The sequence below is a fragment of the Anabas testudineus genome, chromosome 6 (genome assembly GCF_900324465.2).
Source record: "Anabas testudineus chromosome 6, fAnaTes1.2, whole genome shotgun sequence".
Taxonomy (NCBI): Eukaryota; Metazoa; Chordata; class Actinopteri; order Anabantiformes; family Anabantidae; genus Anabas; species Anabas testudineus.
Genome location: NC_046615.1, coordinates 4,522,549 through 4,530,025, shown reverse-complemented (window position 1 = coordinate 4,530,025; position 7,477 = coordinate 4,522,549).

Here is a 7,477-nt window from a genome sequence, read left to right as displayed (position 1 = left end):
TTATTAGTTTTAAATAAGGCATACAACACCTCAGCAAGCTAATATTAGGGATAACTAGTTAACTACGTAGGATTACATTAGCTAAAGGGCACACTTTCCACTTGTGTATAAGTATTTAATAACAACTTGACATAGCGTCCGTGGCAGATGAAACAAAGTCCGGGCCAAATACAGTCTGGTGTCAACAGTGGGAAAGTGGGGCGAATTGCAGAGGTGAGAAATTAGTATTTTAAAGAACCAAGTTTCTCAAGTTAAACTCAAGACCCGATAAAGCACGCAGTATAGTAGAAATGAAAAAGAAGAGACTGTGGTGATGGAGTACTTAAGAACTCCTTAAGCAGTGCAGTGTGGATGTAGATGTAGATGTTAGTTCATTAGTTTCTAGCTTAGGAGACAGAGGAGTAGAAAGGCAGGCACAGAGGGATCCACAGGCAGGCAGAGATAAATAGAGCAGATGGGTTTCAGAAACCACAGGCACAAAAAGAGAAGCACTTTTAAGATTTTTTTTTATTACATTACTCTACTACTGTTTTATTTAACCATTTTGAGAATTTCATATACAGTATCAGCCGCACTGCAGGTAAATGCAAATGTGATACACTGGTAGCAAAGTATTGTATTAACCCATTAGACATTTCAGACCAAGCTTGACTGGGCTATGAACTTTGTAGAACTGATGTGATTCTTGAAATACAGCAAAGAGAACAAAATGAAGCCCAGAGATTTAAGGCCTGATGCTGTGTTTTCAAAATACTTCACACCAAGACTTCTCTAGTCTTCCTATTTCTCAGCTGAGGTGGTAGATGAGACATTGAAAGCCAACAACATCTGTCATCCTGTTAACACAGAAACAGCCCACTGAGTTGAATCTCGTCTGATACTTGACACAGCATTTTTTGTCTTTACAAAGTTTTCTTTCTATATAGTCATAACACTGTCAAAATGTATTGGGTTCATTTTTTGGTATTATTTCATATAAGCATCAGTTATATGTTGTTGTTGTATTTTGTTACAACTCTGTTGAAATTCCCCATTACAACTGTTGACGGTATCTAAAGAGACACATTTTTCCATAAGCTGAAGAGCAGGTGTCGATTCTTGAGGAGGACTTTCCACAACCTGGCAACCCACAACTTGTTATTACAACTAATCCATAAATTAGTTGATCATTTCTTAAAGTAAGTAAGTAACACTACTGTTCATGGTTTTTTCATGGTGTGTTTGAAGTGAGCACTAAGAGATAAGCAACAATGACAAATATAGTATGTAAGTGGAGACATAACTGCAGCTGGTAGAGGTTTTGTATTATTCTATTAACAATGAGAAAATAAAATAAAATAATAATAATAAAATATCTTGCTGTTCAATATCCACTCACAGTGACTTCAGCATTTAAGTGACTCTCACAGTAACTTGGTTAAGGTTAGGGAAAGATTATGTACTAAATGTAAATAAATATACTGTATCTCACTTCACTGTGAACATTTTCTTGTATTTAACCAGACAACGGCACAAGCAATTATGCTGGATGTACTCATAGACCTAGAGAATTCATTAGATGTTTTCACCAATGAACCCCTGGAGCCTGTCTGGAGAATCAGGTCTGGCCATTACCTACAGCTGATCTTTCACACATGCAGCACACAACAGTGTAGACTGTCTATGTCAGGACGATTCCTCACTTGGCGTCTCTAGGTAGAATGTGCAGGAGGCTCGATGTGATTTTGTGTACAGCACATCAAACCAGAGTCAGTCACATGATTAGAAACAAACACTAGTTTGAAGGTAAGAAGCACGGTACAACACCAGAGGGCATTATAAATATTTCCCATACTTTCTGGTGTTTTGAGGTTTCTACCTTGACAGGTTACGATTGGTTAAAAGATTTATTTCAAGACGCTGTGGTCGTGATGAGTAGCAGGAATTTGAGGGTGGAATCTGGACAGGAATAATTCTGCATCTAAAGAGGAAACAGGGGTTACTGACCGGAAAGAAAAGATCTCTGGACAGTTACCTGCCAGCTGGCAGCTGGAAATATCCATTTAATGTCCGGGTAAATGGGCATTTGCCTTTTCACACACAGCTGCTCAGGTTAAAGTCTAGACAAGGTCAGGATTCCAGTGCATCTCTAAAAAACAGTTCAAGACATCTTTTGGTCCCTTTTATGTTTTGCTGCTTGCGATGATCAGAAATGTGGGTAAAGTAGACTGTCAGGACACAGCAATCTAACTGTTCACATGCTGTACAACACTATATTCCTAAATTTAAAGTATATTTTTCATCTTCATCAAACTGCAACTAATAAACTGCATGAAAGAATCGTTCCTGCTGCTTTATGATGATGCATTTTTGACACCATCCATTTGCTTTGAAGAGATATGTGAAGCTAAGAGGTTGGACACATTCCTAAACCCAGAAGCATCAACTAATCAGAAAATGTGAAAATTGAAAGAGAAGAGGATTTTACAGACAACACACAGTGCACAGGGAGGTCAGTGTTAGATTAGATAGTGAATAATTATCTCATTTGTATTTGCAATTGGAAATGGCTCACAGCCTCTCTTTGCAGTGTAGTCTTTGACTTGTCCCTGTCTCAAGCTAAACTGAGACACTCAAATGTGCTGAAGCTTGACTGGAGTTGATGCCGCCAGAGTGGAAAAATGACAGTATGTGGGCATGATCTCATTACTCAATGGAAATCAAACTTTGAAGAGGCAGTCCACCCAGCACAATCTGAACTTAGATACATGACGAATGCAGCGTTGAAAACGTTCAACCTACCTTAAACAAAACAACACATTTAGAAGTGAGGAAGCTAATGGAGAGGAAAGGGAAGGTTGAATGTTTCGGCAACATTTCAACTAAAATTGGGTCAGTGGATGATCGTGTAAAGATTACAACCTTAAAGATGCTCTTTGAGTCTGCACAGGTCCAACTTTGCAAACCTGCACCTGCAAAGCTCAGGACTGTACCCACACTCATCTCTAAAGGAAATCTACACCCCATCTACCAAATAATGTAGACCTGCTACCCGACCCGTACCTTCAGCCTATAGTTAAAAACAGCTATAACTTTAATACCGCCTAGTGGTTTTAATGTTGGGTGCTGTTGGTTATGCAGCTTCACACTATTGTAGGCAGCTGCATTTTAGGCACCAAGAGCTCAGGGTTCAGTCTCTTGTCCTGTGACACTTGAACATGCACAAACCACCAACAGATGTCAGATGTAAACAAGACCAGAGATGAATGCCAGTAGGACTTTCCTCCACCTCCTAATTGGCCATTGCCTCGCACTGGACCATGCTGTAATTGTCATGGATTAAAATGCTAAGTTGGGATCATCCCAGGCATTGATAGTGTTTCCCAGCAGTGTTTCTTATTTTACAGTCATGTGTTTTCTGCTGATGCAGCTATGAAGTCTCTGACAAAAAGACACAAGACAACACATAAACTAAAGGAAACTATTACATTCATCAAACCTGAAGCATTGCCTTTAGATGGAGAATGAGGTGTATTATTGTTATCTGGAGTGCCTGGGAGTAGCAGCAGTGATATATTTAGACCAGTATATTCTAAGCTGAGCCAGTCAGCACCAGTTAAACATTTGATCTACTATCCTGACACAATACTCAAAGGCCTGTTTATCCTGTAGAACTCACTCTGCTGTGGGAAGACGTATGAGATGTTCTGTATTACATATTCCCATTTACATTATAGAGGGGGTGGAGAGTTTGCCGCCTGGGATTTCAGCAGGCACACAGGCATCTTCTGAAGGAGGCCGCATCGTAAATAAGGAGGTGTCAGGGGTATAATTTGATGATGCATTTGTCATGGAGGTCCAGGAATAAAACACTGACATATACCTGCACTCACCACTTCTTTCAACTTCTAGGCTAATTTTAAAAATATACCTAATTTCCCTACGGCAAGCACTAAAGTTTCTTTCTGTCTCATCTGTGGAGCTCCAACAGAGGTGCGCAATACCTCATGTCCCCTAGTTTGGTAAATGCCTGTGCCCTTCTCTTCTAAGCACTGGTCATTATACGTTAAAAGCAGCTTATGAGTTCATTACAGGCCTAATGATCATAATATAATAATCTTCTGTGCAATTTGCACAGTGTCTAAAACCTCAAGGCATTGACTTCTGCAGGAACCATCATAACACAGTCATTACAGATCCATAAACTAGTCTATGATGACAGATTGTATGTTACTTTCAAATGTACTAATAATGACGCACAACAGTGCACTTAATGTAAGCCAAGGACTCCAGGTCATACAGAAATACACAGATAGCTATCAGCAGCTATTGCTTGGTCAAACATGTTGTACTTAAAATGATTCACAGGCAGGTCAATTACATATTCAGTCATTGTGCATATTGACAAAATTTACTATCAAATGCACAAACACTCTGCACACTCATTAACTGTACAGCAAACATTCATGGTACTCCAGTATCACATATACTGTCATTTAAAATCTAATTCTCTTGACTGTCGATGAGAGAAACTATAATAAAATTCAAAATCAATGACCTCATTAATGCAATTAATGCTGATCCCTCCATACAGCACCTAAATGCCTCATGCGAGTTTCTGCTTGACCTTTGTGCTCTAAGGTGATGGAGGATTTTCCGGTACAGCTCAGTGACAGCTGAAAACATTTGGATAGATGCTGTTATTGAGATGTAACCTGAAGATTTATGTGTCCAAACTGACTCCAGCAGTAAAAAAAAACATGCTGTGGGGTTTTACTCTTGCTTCTGTCCATCGGCAAAAACGCTCGCTCCGCTTCTGTCACTCAGATTTCCTTTACTCACTCTGTAGCCTATTTCTCACTCTCCTTATCCCGTCTGTATTTTTGATTCCTCCCTTTTTCTCATCTAATTGTCTATCTTGAGCCTGCTTGCTTTCCTTCCACCTCTCCTTCTTTCTCTCATTCTCGCTCCTTGTATTTCTCCCACCCCGTCCTCCCAACACTCTCTCCCTCTATCTCTCCCTCTATCTCTCTCTCTCTCTCTCTCTATGGATAATTCATCAGTGTTTCTCAGAGCTGCTCTCTGCCTGCCTGCCTACTGTGATTTCCGCTGGGACTCTTTCGGGGACTATTCCCACCTCAGCCGGGAGTTAGAGCCATGGCTACAGAGGGAAATTAATCACAGCCACCTTATACTAACCCTTATACACAAACACACACGTGAACACATGCAGGCACACACTGCTTCTTAACTTTGACTGTTTTTTTTAATATATACACTCTCTGTCTTGCCTTTTGTTTTAACTCTGTTTTACTTTAGATTTACACACACTCCTGCAGGCTTGCTTTGATCAGTTGTGTCCCTCGTGGCTGAGTGCCTGGGTACCTGGACTGTAGCACCGACTGTTATGACTGTTTTACACCGCTCAAGTAAATGTTGAATGCAGCAATCTATGGATTTTTAGTGCAAATGAATAAACACACATACACACAGAGAGACACAGTCCACGCATAGTTTGGAACCAACATGCAGCTATTAAATATTTCACATCAGAATTTTTTTGCTATCAGAAGAAGTGCAGGAGATGTTTAGTCGATAAACATCGATATGATAAAATGGCAGAAGTCAAAGGACAGAAAAAGAAGAGTAAATGGAGATGATGACAGGAGGAACAAACAGACAACGTCCATCTGTGGCTGTGTGGACAGACTTTAGCTTGATACTGCCGTGACAACATATTGGCCGGGCATAATTTCCAAATGTCTTGGCCATAAGGTTAAGCTGGTGAATGCATTAGGTCAATGAGTGTCCTCACAAATATAGAAGTGCAAACACGTGAGTGAGAGAGTGTGAACAGGGAAAAGCAGCGTATTGATCCGGGATCGAGTGGCTCCCGACGTGAGCACCAGAGGAGGGATTGGAAGCACAGTGAACGTCGCTGCACACATTTACAGGATAATGTATGTGCAGGTACAGTAGGAGTAATGGAAAGAGAGCGAGGTGTGTGTGTATGTGTGTCTTTGGATCATCACACTTGCAGTACAGGTACAGTGAACTCTACATCCAGACACCATACAGTGCTATGGGAGATATCTCCTGAGATTTGCTCTCCTTAGAAATTCACACAGCCTCTTTACTAATGTAACATGAACTACAGAAGGTCATACATTAACATTTGGATGCAGTGTTAATTTAATTCATCATGAGAGTAGTAATTTGCAACCTCAAGGCCAGTTTGGTGTCAGGTTAGTGAAAAAACTTACACAATTTCTTATTGTGGAAAAAATGAACATGACAATTTGGTTAAACCACCACATATGGATCCAAACTGGATTTTTTCTAATTATAAATCAGGGAACAGCTCAGCTCATTATTATTTTTTCTTATCTATGCACTGTGCCTTGTACTGTCCCACTGCATTTTCTATATTCATCTATTTCTTTTGGGAAGATTTTTATTGAAAAAGGAAAAAGAGCCCACTGAGCAAAGGTGCAAGCTGAGCCGTTGATGGAACAAGTTCACAGAGTTTATTCAAAAGATGTAGCGTGGATACGCTCGCGTCTTCTTCAGAACTGTCCTCAAACAGCACTGACAAAACATCCGCTAACCTTGTGAGTCTGACAACATTACTTGGCCGTGTCACACACTTTTCATGGGTAGACAGAGTTTGTTCGGTTGTGAAGCGGTTTGAATTGAAATACAATCTTTCCCACGTCATATGGAATTGTTGAAATTGCTGGTGCTGAACTTTTCTCTCACGAGTTGTAAAAAAAAAAACTTTGATTTGCACTGTAAATGGTCTCACTCCCTTTTGAAGATAGTGTGACCTCTCGGGGATATGGGAAGGTTTAAAATGCCAAATAACAAAATAGTGGCAGAAAGTTGCACTTGAAAACAACACGTCGGCAGCATTTAGATTCATGCAGAGTTATCTAGTTTTTAGAGAAGAAATATTAGACGAGTGATGACTTCAGTTTTGTTTTTTTTTAAAGAGAAGATAAAAGCTTGATTGGAACATGCAGTGACAGACGAGGAGCATCGCCCTCGTTTAGAGCAGCTTGATAGGAAAGATAGAGCTCAATTGATTAGAGTCAATTAGAGAAAAGGTCAGGCCACAGCTGGGGCAAGAAGGCAGCAGTCCCTGGGATTAGTGCAGCAATAAAAAAATGAAACACACACACACACACACACACACACACACACACACACACACACCCACACACACACACTTGTGCTTGACATGTTTGATCTCATGTAAACTAGTACACATACAAGTGCATCCAACAGTAAGACAGATACATGTCCATGACACACACTTTTCCAGCCGAGAAAACCACACACCACGCACACACACAAACACACACAAACACAAACACACGCTGCTGTTTTTGTGCCTGCTGTTTCGTGTTCTTGGGCCATACAGGGCATTTACAGCTCTGTATTACATGTAGAACGATACAGTATTTCGCTGCTCAAGGTATCACGCACACACACACAA